The 15,355-nt window shown below is 36.8% G+C and overlaps 1 protein-coding gene across 6 annotated transcripts in view; it reads left to right on the top strand.

Moving 5' to 3' along the window:
• Sp1 (transcription factor Sp8) overlaps positions 1 to 15,355 on the top strand; it is a 117,917-nt gene that overhangs the window by 92,589 nt on the left and 9,973 nt on the right. The window contains exon 1 of one of the 6 annotated variants that reach the window (XM_069509347.1): positions 7,559 to 7,619. The exons of the other annotated variants lie outside the window; for them this stretch is intronic. The gene's annotated coding sequence lies outside the window, so the exon portion shown is untranslated. Of the gene's footprint in view, positions 1 to 7,558; positions 7,620 to 15,355 lie in introns of those variants that run through there. 6 annotated transcript variants of the gene reach the window in all.

Below are 15,355 nucleotides of genomic sequence, written 5' to 3' on the forward strand. Positions count from 1 at the left end.
TAGGTAGGTAAAGCCCTTTCATAATTATGATACCCCACTTGGTATAGTTGGCTTACTCTAAAAGTTGAAAATACTAATTATTTCTTCATGAACAAAATTTCAATTTATTTTTCCATGTAACCACAAATTCACGGTTTTCGGATTTTTCCCCTTATGTGTGCTATAAGACCTACCTATACCTCCTTACCTATCAAATTTCATGATTCTAGGTCAACGGGAAGTACCTTATATAGGTTTCTTGACAGACATACAGACAACAAAGTGATCCTATAAGGATTCCGTTTTTCTTTTGAGGTACGGAACCCTTTAATAATAAAAAAACCCTAAAAAAATACGCCTTTGTAGTGATATGAACTAAAAGTCAAACTTATGGTCTTGGTTAGTAACTTATATTATAGACAAACTAAGAAGTCAAATTAATGATCTCGACTACTATGGTTGAATTTATATGCGGTATAACCTAAAGTGGTTAAGGTATCGGCCTCCTAGTGGGGGGCCGGAGTTCGATTCCGGCTACGCACCTCTAACTTTACGGAATACATTTATTTATTTAGACATCTTTATTGCACACAAATTTATGTGTGTTTTAAGCAATTGATGCTTTAACGGTGAAAGAAAACATCGTGACGAAACCTACATGCCTCATAATGTTCACAAAGGTGTGTGAAATCTGCCAATGTGATAGACAATGGCCAAACGATTCTGAGAGGAGACCCGTGCTTGGTAGTGAGCCGGTGATGGGTAATTTTATCCTCTTATTTATAACTAGCTGATGCCCGCGACTTCGTCCGCGTGGATTTAGGTTTTCAAAAATCCCGTGGGAACTCTTTGATTTTCGGGATAAAAAGTAGCATGTATCCTTCCCCGGGATGCAAGCTATCTGTGTACCAAATTTTATCAAAATCGGTTGAACGGATGAGCCGTGAAAAGCTAGCAGACAGACAGACAGACACACTTTCGCATTTATAATATTAGTATGGATTTTTGGTAGTTTGGTTCACGCGATTCACGATAAAGACAAACACTTCAAACTTCATATTTGTAAATTGTCAACATTTGGAAACGTTCACTAGAATCTCTGGCACTTATTACGAGAGGGTCGTGTGCCATTAGCTCCCTCCGAAGCGATATTTTATATCCTCCACGACGCAGACAAACCGCCATGAATACTCCGCACTTCGCTCAAGAGTCAAGGGGCTTTGAATCGCGCCTGCCATTGATGGCCATAATGTTCACATCGTTGATCCGTTGAAGGGTCTTTGCTATAATAATTGATAGAACATTCATATTTGAAAATTAAAGTAAACGTGTGTGACTATTCTAATGTTTCCTATATAAAAAGATAAACAAATCTTAAATTACCGGCAACTAAATAGTCATCTCTGACCTACGATGCGATTGCGAACTCACGCAGGTATTGTTCCACGCGCTCGTGCACTGTGTACGGATGTAGCACTCGCACTAATGCAGATGGTGAACGCGGTGTGGTATGCTCCGCTCGCCCGTACGTAACACCCCACTGATACTTAAATCATTCTATTGCGACGCGTCTCGCGGTTAAATTTAGAAACGACTTATTCATTGGCGCAGACTACCTAACAAATCTTTTGTAGAAACACATATCTAAGCGTGGAATTTTCTTGTCACGAACAAGCAACCAAACCCAAATGAAAGATCAAGGAAAATCAAACTTGTTGTCTCCTCAGTGAGTGCTATTGCGTCAATGAAATTTTTATTCCACTGGCCTGCAGCAATGGGGTGGATCGGATAGTCTTTATGAATAGTTATATTAGTAGTAGTAAGTAGTTAAAATATATTTGTTATTTTAGTTTTAATTTTGATTTCAGTTTATTTTATAGAATTGTTAATAATCTTTATCACAATAAGTCTTTGAGTAAAAATTTAAGTTAAATCATTGAGTGCCACTATAATACCTAGTGTATGAAAAGTACGTCGTAACAAATTACAATAGATACAATCCTATCTGTACCTACCATTAGTCCGCAATTACATACCCATGTACAGAACTTATGGTTTGTGGTCACTGTGGTCTACTCATTCAACACGCTTGACGGTCATTCAAACTCGCTCAAGCCATTTATGTTTACGAACTTATAGTACGCGACAGGTCGAGATGTTAATCGGGGAGGTAACGCCCCGTACACCCGCACAGCCCCCGCGTTAACACGGTGCGGGTGTGCTGGGCGTCCCTCTGCCTCATACCCCGATTGCCATCTCAAGTCTCAACCTGTGTCGCGGGCTATACCAATGAAGAGTCCAAAAAAAAGAGTTTCCTTCACATAATGGTGGACAATGGACGTGAGTATAAAATATGAATGTAGCCATCTTAAAACTTTTCAGTTGTGGTGCAAAATGAAAAAGTTCTTGTGGCTTAAACCTGCTTAGTCTTATCTTAGATTAAAATAATTATAATAAAGTTTCATGAGAAACATTTGTGATAAGAGAACTTTCCTATTGGAATCAAATACGACGATGTCCGCAGGTACTAAGGTGGTCGCGTGGCTTAGACCGCCCGCTGCGGCCGACACTGCGCTATGCTAATTCAATTGTGTTATGAGAGCGGATAGCGGCGAGCGATACCATCGACTCCGCCCGCATTATCATAATAATGCGCGAGTCACCTCGCAGACGCGCCTTGGCTCTGTCGACACTCGACACGCTCAATATCCGATCCACAACAAGAAATAATATCCTAACTGCTAACATGTAAACTACACCATAAAGTAAAAGTTCGTGTCGTCACTCGTCAGTGAATATTGTAAATGTCCCCGGTTTATTATGAAACCCGCGTTTCTTGCAAAAGCCTGATGCCGGCATGCCGTAGCCCGCAAATGCTAACGCTATGCCATGCTAGTGTGATCAAACCATCACATCAGGTTATGTCTTTGAGACCACAATGTACACTCAATTTCGTTAATGTTCCTGAGATTGAAATTAAATTCTAGGCTGGTTTTTAGTAGACTAATTAGGTATCTACGTCATAACCAGGGTTATAAAAAGGAAGCATCACGAATAGAACCAAGTCACGTCTGGTGCAAGCACTGGGAGGAACGATCAGCGACTAATCCATAATAATGTTTCCTATCTTCCTATAGGTATTATGGTGTCACAACTTGGACTACTCGTGCTAGAGAACAGCGAATTAAAGCATTCGAAATGTGGTACTGATGGAGGCGTATGTTGCGTATTCTGTGGACTGCTAAACGCACAAATGCATCGAATGTTTCGCAACTTCAGACTTAAAACACCTTTCCACCACATCCTTAGTTATTTTGGACATATCGCCCGCCGCAGAAATGAAATTATTGAGAAGCTGATCATGGTTGGGATCTTGGAAGACAAGAGACGAGTATAAGATCTCCTATCTGGTGGTCAGACCAACTGAAGAATTGGTGCGATCAACTTTTACGATGCTCTACTAATGGCTAAAACAGGATCCAGTGGAAGGAAATATTGGGTCAAACCGCAAAATGTGGCCTTGCTAGGGAGGTGATCACAAGCGTCAGTCATGACTCATGAGGCACCGACTGGAGAGAAAGGGGAAAAAAGAGCATTCATTTTGTCATAGCTCTATAACATGATATACCTACCTATAGGTACATAATAACGATCAATGTCAAGTCACGAGATGATGCAATCTAATCGATTCCAAGAAGTGTGAAAAATGGCGAAAGCGGTTCTCGTGGAGAGTCGCCCGCGGGCGCCGCTCTCTGCAGTACCTATACTCACAGTTCTTACCAACGATTACATTAATCTAGCGGGATGCAAATTGAATTATGGGACTTTTTGTGGCCATTCATTGTTTAATATCGCCGCTTTGTTCTTGTGCCGAACCGTAACTACGTGACGATTGAACATTCAGCGCCTTGTAATCGCTCGCTATCTCTCTAACTCGCGCGTGATTGTACTGTTCCACTCGGTTCGTGACGGCAAATTACTATGTTTTATTTTATTACTTACCTAATTATTGCTATTGTTGCGAGGAACCTTCCTTTATCTAACAGACTTTATTACGTTATTTGCTACGGTGTCTGCTACGGTTATCAATTTCGGAATATCACCCGTCAGAAAGTCCTCACTTACTCTATCAATTTTAATTAAATGCAGATTTATATTGTACCTACAAATTGTATGGAAATTACTGTTTGCCTTGATACAGAAAAAGTAAAAAATTCAGTCGTGCAATGTGCATTACCGCGTAGCTTTGAATAAATAGGTACATAATATATTACATTGTTAGTTATTTTTATTAGGTACTGATGAAATTAGAACCCTAGCCCCTAGGCATGTAAGTATTGGGTAGCTGAAGTATAGTTTTTCGAAGGACAACGATTAATAATATCTAATTTAAAGAATGAAGTCCTTCCTTCATATCAATAGCTATGTATGGTATGGAATGTCAACTTAATATCTCTTGTCTCAGCCCCATTATATTGACAGGACTGTGTTATAGGATATTATTTCTTCTAAAAACCATGTAAAATAAAACATGGCATGCAGCTAGACTTATTCTGGTTATAACGTCCTTAGAGCAGTAAACGGCTTTAAAGCGACGAACTATAGAACTAAAGTGACTGACGGCAACACCCTGCGGGAATATGTTTCGAGCATTTTATTTGTTTGTTACTATCGCATAAATGGAGCTAATTATTATAATTTCTGTGAAAATTACTGGAATTATGTTGCTACCAAAAATACGTGAGTTTAACGATGTTTTCTCGGAACCAGGGAGACGCGAGGCCCAAGGCGATGTCGGGCTGCACGCAATGCTGTAAGAGTGATTTTGCAATATAACCTTGAACTTTTATCATCACTTTTATTTTTAAAGCTCCTTATAAGTTACTAAATGATGCCTGATGAATAATATTTTTTTTGTATGATTCTGTTGGTGATTCAATAAAACAATAAAATAAAAAAATAAAATGCTTGTGACTTCATCCGCGTGGATTTAAGTTTTTAAAAATCCGGTGGGAACTATTTGATTTTCCGAGACAAAAAGTAGCCTATCAAACTTTAAGAATCTCTTTGATTTCACGGGATAATAAGTAGCCCATGTCCGTCACTTTGATATAAGTTAGATGAGACGTGAAAAGCTAGCAGACACACGCTTTGGCATTTATAATATTAAAGGATTTGGTCAAAAATTAAAATTGCACACCGCATTTATTTTGTTTTTCTTATTGTAACATAGATAGGTAGCGCTAGGTCGTAGTGAGTTGACGCACTTTTAGTCAACGTAGTTCGTCAATAATAATAATTATTAAGCTGTGGCTGCGTCCTGCGTTGGTTGGGGTTGGATTGCCGGGGCATCCGGATACTTCAGCATAATCAGCTAATTTATTTTGAAGTTTGATAAGCTTAAATAAAATATCTAAACAGTACCGTGACTTAAACATAACGGTATGAAAAATAGGCACCTTCTGTGCCTTCTAATTCTTCTACGCACATTTGATTCAATAGAATTGCGTCCCTCACACCTTAGCCTTTTGAAATACGAAGAACCGATTAAAATATGATGAAAACGAGTATTTTTAATGCCATGACAGAAGTGGCTCCCGGCTTCCTTTCACTTTTGTAAACAAAAATTTTAAAAATAATTTTGTAATTATTCAGCGTATTGTATGAGGCACTGTATAAATGGACACAGAACAAAGACCGGCCGAAGGGGATCCCTTGTTTCCACTTGACTGTAGGTTTTTTATTGAGCCTTGGAACTGGTTTTTCGAATTGGTACTCCTATTATCTGAGCCTCGTCGGTGAAGGTCGGGCGTTACTTTGATATTTTAGAACAGATTCCGTCACGCAAAATATTGCTACATTATTTTATGGCTCGAATCTCTAATATAATTATGATGGTTTTTATTTGTTTTTATCAACTTGTGAAATAACTTTTTAAAGTAAATTATGTTTTGCTACGTATCTTCGTCCGATTCGCGAGTCGTAAGTTGGTAGGTGGAAAGTGTTAAACTAATAAAAACTTGTTCGTGTAACTATTTTACACCACAGCACACGTTGCCTATGTAGTTTCTATGCGATGAGGAAAATAGCATCAGTCACACAGCCAGTGGTGGATTAATCAATAAACACATTGCGATTATCGGATTTTGTTTTATCGACTAAGCAGATAGTTATTTGTGTCCCTCTGACCAACACTGCATTTTAGCCAATAAGTAGCCGATATATTTTTTGACATGTAAATAAAGTGAACATTGTAATAGCTTATCTTTAATAGAGATACCTTCAAGTCTAGCTCCTCAAGACTAAGCAAGGTGTAATAATTACAAGTGGACCTTGCAGTAAGAGGAGAATATCAGCAGTAGATCGTTGTTGTCAACCAATCGGAACCGATTGCGTTTACAGCTGTCAAATTTTGGTGCGGCCCGCTAGGCCCCTTCTTACTTTGTGCTTGTACTCCATATCGTCGGTAACAGTAACAACTTTGGTGGAAGCGTGAAACCGCGCTAGTTATAATGGTCATTAGACCGCTTCACGCGCCCACATGTCGGTCCCGAGTTGTGTCGGCAAATTATTTATTTAAATGGAAATTATCGCCTTCGCCTGTGATGTCCGCTTTTCACGGGCATGTGTGTTTAATTTGACCGACATATGTGGTTGTTGGGTTTAGTTTTTGTGTCTCTGTAACCAGATCAAATTGACACTCTCTATTGGTACTACAACCTTTTTAGGGTTCCGTAGGAATGCTTATAGTTTCGCCATAGTTATAGTTATTGTTTCCGTCCGTCTGTCCATCCGTCCGTCCGTCCGTCCATCCTCGGTTAATCTCAGAGACTATTAGTGCTAGAATTGTAATTTGGCATAGATATAAATATTAATCACATGTTAAGAAAGCCTATACGCCCGCGCTTTCTGAAGGCTCGCCGCGGGGCACAAGTGCCTACCTAGGTAAAACATACTCACTTTCAAAACACTCATTAGATATACATGTAATATTGATGTAGGGTTTTCGCACTTACAACTACCTACACTTCATTGTGCTTTAAAAGTAGAGGAGAAATCTATTAGTCTTACTTCTTATACTAATTAGCTCTCGTTTTTAATTACTTGGTTATTGTCTTAGTAGCCATCCATAAATGAATGGATAACTAAGTACCTACCCCTTATTACCAAAACTCCGAACTCATCCGAGCGGTGATAGCTTAGTGGACGTATCGGGCATGTATTTATCCAAATTCCAAATTTTAAACAATTAAATATCACTAGCGTTAACGGTGAAGGAAAACATCGTGAGGAAACCAGCATGCCTGATGCCAGAGAGTTTTCTAATGTTCTATGAGTTTTCTTAATGGGGTATGAAATCTGCCAATCCCGCCCTAGAGATTCTGAGGCCCAAAGGTAGCCTCGTGTAGTAATAGGCCTCATGTGCCTCCGCCACTGAAACAGGCAGGTAAGTAGGTTCTAATAAGTCGCAATGAACCCGCACGACGCGACGTTTCACACTCGGTCGCTCGCGTGTGGGTGGAAATAGTGGCATGGTGGTTAATGTGTAAATAATGTCCCCTGCCATTATCTTTTACTTAATCCGTACCTAACTACCACCGAGTTTACAACGTCGAACCTAATTACAAATAACTAGTCAGGTACCTATATTTTTTTTTATTTCTTTACCTAAGAACAATTATTGAGTGCAGTAGGTACATCCTAATATTAATTTTTGTATTATGAATGCGAAAGTTTTGGATGTTTGAATGTTTGTTAATCCTTCACGCTACAATGACTGAACCGATTTGGCTGAAATTTGGAATGGAGAGAGTTACTTATAATACCCTGAATAACACATAGGCTAGGAATTTTTAACCCGGAAAATCGAAGATTTGCTGCGAGATTTTTAAAAAATCTATAGGCATTCACGCGAACGAAGTTGTGAGCGTCATTTGATAAAATATAAAATAGAGGGATATATGAAACCATAATGAAATGTTTTACTGTTTAGTGTTTACTTAATTATATAATATAAATATAAAACTAAAAGAATAGTACATAGGTATACGTACTTATCCATAGCTGTTTCAAAGTTCAAACATCGTCGATTTGAAAAAAACATAGACTCAACTGAAAGGACCTGTATAATATAAAATTGTATTTTGTACTGTTGTGTGTACCTTTCATATAAAACATCAGCTGTTTTTATTTATATCTAACAAACACCCGCAGAATCGATAGAATCCCCTTTAAGTGTCAGATTGCTGGCGACAGAACACTGAACAACCCCTTTGCCCTGCTGATATCCTTGCCCGTAATTAGGTTCTTTATTATAGAAGAGTTTCGAATTATATTGTAATTTGAGGCCACACTCTAATTGGATCCAAAAACCCCCAATAAATTAGTCAATTTTCACTCCTACCCGTATGTAACCCACCTGAGTGAACTGGCAGAACTAAACTAAGTATGTATTTTATTTAGACAACTAAGTAATTATTAAAAAAAATTGAAATGAAAATATTTTTTATTAAATGTTGCAGAAGTATAGGGATGGTCTTCAATAATAGTCAGTTTCCAATTTCACTTCACTGTATTTTTAAGCATAGCTTGCGCCTTCGACTTAATTCTCACAATTGACCGCCATTTTTATTAAACCTACGCTTTTTATACTAATTTGACAGGACAGCAAAACTGACATATTTTAAAGGTTGGTATTATTTAACTTCCAGTATTTTACAAATTGCAAAGTGATTGAACTAAATGATACTTCCTGTGACGTCACAAATCATTAACGTAACAATTAAATCAGCTAGATGTTAAACATGACACAAAATATGTTGATTCAAATAGTTAACAATTAAATATGACTCATAGTCCATTCCCGCCAGATATAAATAACAATCAATCCATTGTATAAGTCTGGATGCCTCATGATGATGGCAGCCATGGAGATGTGGTTTTTGACATTCGGCCATCCTGGAAAGGCCGTGTCTCACGGCACTCAGATAACATCCCCGCTTTCGCACCATCAGTCACCTGACAAAAGAGAAATACCGAACAGTATTCACTTGATTGATACTTAATTTTATTACAAATATGTACCTACATATTAATAGCATATACCATATAAAATATTCAGTTGATTTATTAAGTTATCAACTACTTCTAATCAAAATTGTTATTAATGTTCCTCTTTTAATCATTACTTTAAATGTTTTGCTATAGTATTTAGGTAATACATAATGGTAACATTTGATTACCAGTAGGTGGGTGTTTGAAATTTATGAAATGTAAACGATTTCGTTGTATCTGCAATCCAAAATTGTAGGTAGGTACTTGTCTATCCAGATAAGTTTATAACAGCTGACGTCATGACTCATGAGACCATTTTATTAAGGTGGCGCAGTACGCTCGACCTAACCTGTATGCTTTTCACTTGACATTGTATGAGAAAGGTGAGAAGCACGATGATTTTTACTGAAATCAAGGGTATAGGAAAAGTATTTTGAGAAAACAAAAATACTAAATGTATGTTCGCAAAATAGAATATTTCAACTTATGAATAAATAAACTATGTCTAGTGTTAATTTGCTTTAGAATTTTCATACCCTAATTATTTATTTACGCCCAAAGTTGTCATAAATTTAGTGTTAAAATAGGAATCTTTTGAGGCTCGTAACTTTCAAATCAATATTTTTTTTAATGTTTAATATATCAATAAACCTAGATAATGGCAAGACAAACCGATGTAATACTTAGTTTTGAGCATATCATATCAAATAATGTAGTAATTACCCTCCTACGTTTGTATGAAGAAAGCACTGAACTGGGCCCACTTAAGAAGTTAAAATTGGTCTAGATATCTACTGCACAAGAAAAGCTAGGTTTGACATTGTAGCATATCACGGGTTATTTTTCAAGGTCGTTATTATATTATTATCAAGTTAATAACTGGGTAAGTAACTGACGTTCGACGTTCCTAGAGTTCTGCATTAGGAAGAACTTTACATGGGCATGACACCTATAAACTTAAGAAAAACAGTATGCATACTTAGACGAGATTTCATTTCTATCCCTTTTAAATCTGCAGGGGACGATTATTGAATTTTATATTCTTATGGTCTTGTTTTAGCAGAGTTTACTGTAGGTACTTTTAATTCATCTCGAACAATTTATCATGGGAAGGTCAAATAGATTCCATATCCAAGTCATTGTGTTGGAGAGAATAGAGATCACACAGAGACTATGTTGGAGTGATTCACACACACACACACACGTACACACAGAGGCACACACACCATTTGGGTAGGCGACACATATGTATGTCACACGTTGCACATATCACACAGACTATTTGCGCAGGTCACACAGCCCCGTTGGGTAGGTCACACAGACTCGATGCGCAGGTCACCAAGACCATTTGCGTCGGTCAAACAGTCTTCTTTACGATTTACTACAGTCCCTTCTTTAGGAAGATCTCACAGATATGCTCTAGGGATGTGACAGACATCATACTTCAAATGCATTTTTAGTCCAATGATGAGTTTCCATGAGGAATAAGGAACAGAACACGGGTACAGAATAAAACAGTCAGGATAGAAAGTATAAGAATCATCTTACAAACAAGAATCATAATATTATTGATACAAGAAACAGGACTGATACAGACTAAAGCATGTAGGGGAGTAATTCTGACAATGCAAGAATGTCATTCGTCACTTATCGGGATTTTTTTAAATTTATAAAATTACAGGAGTAATGTTACTGGCATGTCTCAGTTGCATATTAAATAATAAAATCAAACTAAAGGAGTTTCTAATTTTATATAACACTATTATTTAATTAATGAGTTATTCATAATAAAAGTTTATTACTAATTAATTAGGATTTTGAACTTATGGACCAATATTTCAATTTAATCGTGATTTCTGTATTTTAATCATACTTACTAGATTTACTGTAATACTTAATGTAATGACTGTAGTATAATTAAATTAAAGTAGAGTTGAGCTTCGTTTAACTATAAGTTCTACCTACTATTGTTTTTTATCTAATTTCACTCTTGACGATGACATTTTTAGGGGAAGTCACTTTCGAAAGTCACTCAGACATTTCGATAGGGAAGTCACTCAGAAGTTTCGTTACGGAAGTCACACAGATATTGAGAAGTCACTCAGATGTTTTTATGGAATTCACACAGATGTTCCATTAGGGAAGTCACTCAGACATTTAGATAGGGATGTCACTCAGATGTTTCGTTATGGAAGTCATACAGATTATCCGTTAGGAATGTCACTCAGATGTTTCGTTACGGATGTCACACAGACGTTCCGTTAAGAAAGTCGCGCAGTCTTTCAGATAGGGAAGTCACTCTGATTTATCGTTAAGGAAGTCACACAGTCGTCCCGTTAGGGAAGTCACTCAGACATTACATGTTTGATGATAATTAGCATCTGCTGATTTAGCGATATATTACCTTTCAATTCAAAATTAATAACTGTTAGTTTTAAGTAGGTACCTACATCGATATTATTTAGCTCATAATATGTATATTTCAACGTTGCCAGTGCGGCTCCCTCCGGTGCAAGGTCGCCACTCCAGCACCCCAGGACACCCCAACGTCTATCGATTGATGATGATGATGATGATGTCGATGATGTATATTTTGTCATCTGTGTATTTTTATTATAATGAATTTTATTTAATCTATTGATGACATTTAAATTGTGTCTTGAACTAAGCCCTGCCCGCTTAATTTTGCACATCAGTCTTTTTTTTCAACTACATATTTCGTTGTCAGTTTAGTAATTTTATGCTTCGAAGTCATGACGACCGTGCTCGAAAAATAATAGTTCACGATCGTAATCACCTATAATTGGTTGATGCTCACCATCACTCATCAGCTATCATGCATTGTTGCAACAAGAATACCTAAAAATCGGCCTATCACAATAATTGAGATTGTAATAATATTTGATACAGTTTATCCGCAACTGACCCACTGCTGTCATTGTAACATTATTGTCTTCCTGCAATTCGTAAACCTATCTTACTATTACTTATTAACTTGTAAGCATAATCCTATTACCTACTGAATTTTATCTGTACTAGCTTTATTATTCTAGGGTACTAGCCAATGGTTAACCTGTACGCTATCTATCTTTTAGTTACGATAGTCTCTTTTATATAAATACCTAGTTTTATTGTGTATGAATTTTGTTTTAACTTATTTATTTTTTATTAAAGTTATAGAATGTACACTGTACAGGGCATTATTTTTGTTAAATTCAATGCCACAAAACCTGGTAACCTACATAATATTTGAGATAGTGGGTAGGTAAGAAAAATGTGCAGCTCAACTTGTAACATCGTGGTATTGCTGTTAGTGAAACCGGTAGTAGTGATCCGTAGGTAATTATTACACACTATATAGATTGCTCTTTTTTTTTTAAGTTTACGTTTGTAATTTATGTCGAGAATTTTTCTTAAAATTTTTCGTAAGATTGATTTTTAACGTAGGAACAATAAATTCGAGTCGTCATTGTTGTTGGTTAGTCAAATAAACAAAATATAAATTAAAAAAAATAGTTGCTGAGTTTTTGTCGGCTATTCTCAGGTCTGGGCGCGTTTAGAACCCTCGTAGCTTTAGTTTCAAGTTTAAGTAATTAATGATCACCATTACATTATTGTTTTACAAATTCAACAATTAACGATCAAAAAGTGTACAATGTTACCCAATTTGAATAAATGTTTTGACTTTGAAATAGTGTATCTATGACTACTTATCTAAAAAGAATTCAGTACACACAGTTCCTAGCAAAAATTAAATTTCCAACATTAATCTGGCTCTATTTTCTGGTCTTCAAGGTGTTTAATTAATTTTATAAATTTTGTTACATTAAGATTAGTTGGCTAGACGTATTGTAGTTTTCCTAGTTTTATTGGGTTTCTCACACAGTTTTTAACTTGGATAAGTCACACAGACATTATATTGGAAAGTCATTAGAATAGAATAGAATAGAATGTTTTTTTTTATTCATGTAAACTTTTTAAAAGTGCTTATGAATAGTCAGGTAGTTTTAATTTACCAGTAGGTAAGCATGAATAGGTCACACAGTCACTAAAGTTGGGTAAGGATTAAATAATTCAAATGTCCTCGTATTTAAAGTCTCGTGGTGAACTGATTGCGGCCGATCCGAACAAATCAGACCAGCAACTTGGAAACCAAGATTAATATTTATATGTATGAGCCTTTAGTTTTGAAACCGGAACAGAATCTACTTACTACATCACCTACGTTTATAAAGTAGCATACATACTTCAATGCAGATAAACTCTCCAGAGATGGAATAGCATAAGTTATTTTAGTTACGAATAAGAACATTAAATATTGTATTAATCAGCACACTGAGCCACCCTATGAGGCGGTAGTCATGGGACTCATGGACCTATGCGATGGTCAGATTTTGTGATTCGATTTATTCCTCAGGATTTGCGGTGACTGGAGTACTTAGTAACGTGTACAAAGGTTATTTAATTTTATCGGCTGCCTAGTGATAATGATAATCAGACCTACATCGGAGAGATCACAAAAAGTATACACCTATTTTTTTGTAATTACACACACATGCACATTATTTTACACAAATTATTACATAAAGTGATTATATAATGTGAGTGCACCTAAAGCCTCTCCTCATGATGAAATCTTTAGATACTTATGGTATTTTTAACTCATTTTACAAAAAATAACTTCCGGGATCAATGTAGGTAGGCAAAGATTCTATCTGCACTAATGTAATATTATGAGAGTAATTTGCATATTATGCTTAGAAAATTTGTTGGTTAGATTTAATACGACTCACCGAGTGTATGTATGCTCGACTTGTTGCTATGGCGACACAGGAGTCGCTGCCCTTGCGTCCCGCACGGCGCGGCGTGGCTCGTTGCGCCCCGATCACCCGATGCCGGATTTGTTGACATCAGCAACCCCGTGGCTCGTGATTGATCCGTCATCGTCAGTAGATTACAGCAGCGCTTCTTGTTCACGCGTGGCAAAGACGTAGTTGAACTTTAATCCCCTTTTCTACATCTTGAAGCCCGCGCTGAAGTAGTAGATTCTTCCACAATTTTCCGATGACGATAAGTAGGTACTCTCAATAAAGTAAGTAGGGCGTCTGGTATTGGTATTGTAGACCGCAATTTTGCACGTAGATATTTCAACTTCAAGTCCTCTGATGTTATAATACACAGAAAAGTCCTCTGGTCGCATTTTGAAGATGAGTTTGCGTCGATATAGGCCCGCGGCGTAATTTTCTAAGCAGAGGCGTGGTGTTTTCAGAAGAGAAAAAAAAAAAATCTTTGACATTCTTCAATGTTCTGCTCTCTTCTCTTCTTAGTATCCCACTTCTGAAATGTTGCAGAAGTATAGGGATGGTCTTCAATAATAGTCAGTTTCCAATTTCACTTCACTGTATTTTTAAGCATAGCTTGCGCCTTCGACTTAATTCTCACAATTGACCGCCATTTTATTAAACCTACGCTTTTATACTAATTTGACAGGACAGCAAAACTGACATATTTTAAAGGTTGGTATTATTTAACTTCCAGTATTTTACAAATTGCAAAGTGATTGAACTAAATGATACTTCCTGTGACGTCACAAATCATTAACGTAACAATTAAATCAGCTAGATGTTAAACATGACACAAAATATGTTGATTCAAATAGTTAACAATTAAATATGACTCATAGTCCATTCCCGCCAGATATAAATAACAATCAATCCATTGTATAAGTCTGGATACCTCATGATGATGGCAGCCATGGAGATGTGGTTTTTGACATAAATTAAACTTTTACAAGTAGGTACTTTGGAATCGTCAAATGCACCTACTTACCACTGATTCGGAATGCCTTTTCTACCGAGAAGAACCAACAAGAAACTTGGCGGTCGCTCTTTTTGAACATTTGATATACAATATTTTGCCATTTAAGTATATAAAGAGCCAATTGCAGTCGCGTGTTGCATTGAAACGAGCTGCAGGTCAAATCAACGCTCTTTATTTACATAATCTTCGATTGTGTAATATGCTTTTTTCAGGAGCATACTTTTAATAGGTTTTTTAAACTTGTGGAAAGGCAAGTCCAAAATAGCGGAGCGTAGGAGTCGCAAGATTATTACGGTTTCTAGTTTGCATGTTACCAATGTTGCAGCTGTGTTACATCTACCTAAATAAGTAGATTCTACCCACCCCGATTTACCTCAAAAACGACCTTATCCAACGAACTGTAAGTTTAGGATAATTTTAGCCATATAGGTACTAGCTTATGCTCGCGATTTTGTCCGCGTGGACTACAAAGTTCAAAAATCCTTTCTTAACGGATGCTTCT

The sequence above is a fragment of the Maniola hyperantus genome, chromosome 3, assembly GCF_902806685.2.
Source record: "Maniola hyperantus chromosome 3, iAphHyp1.2, whole genome shotgun sequence".
NCBI lineage: Eukaryota > Metazoa > Arthropoda > Insecta > Lepidoptera > Nymphalidae > Maniola > Maniola hyperantus.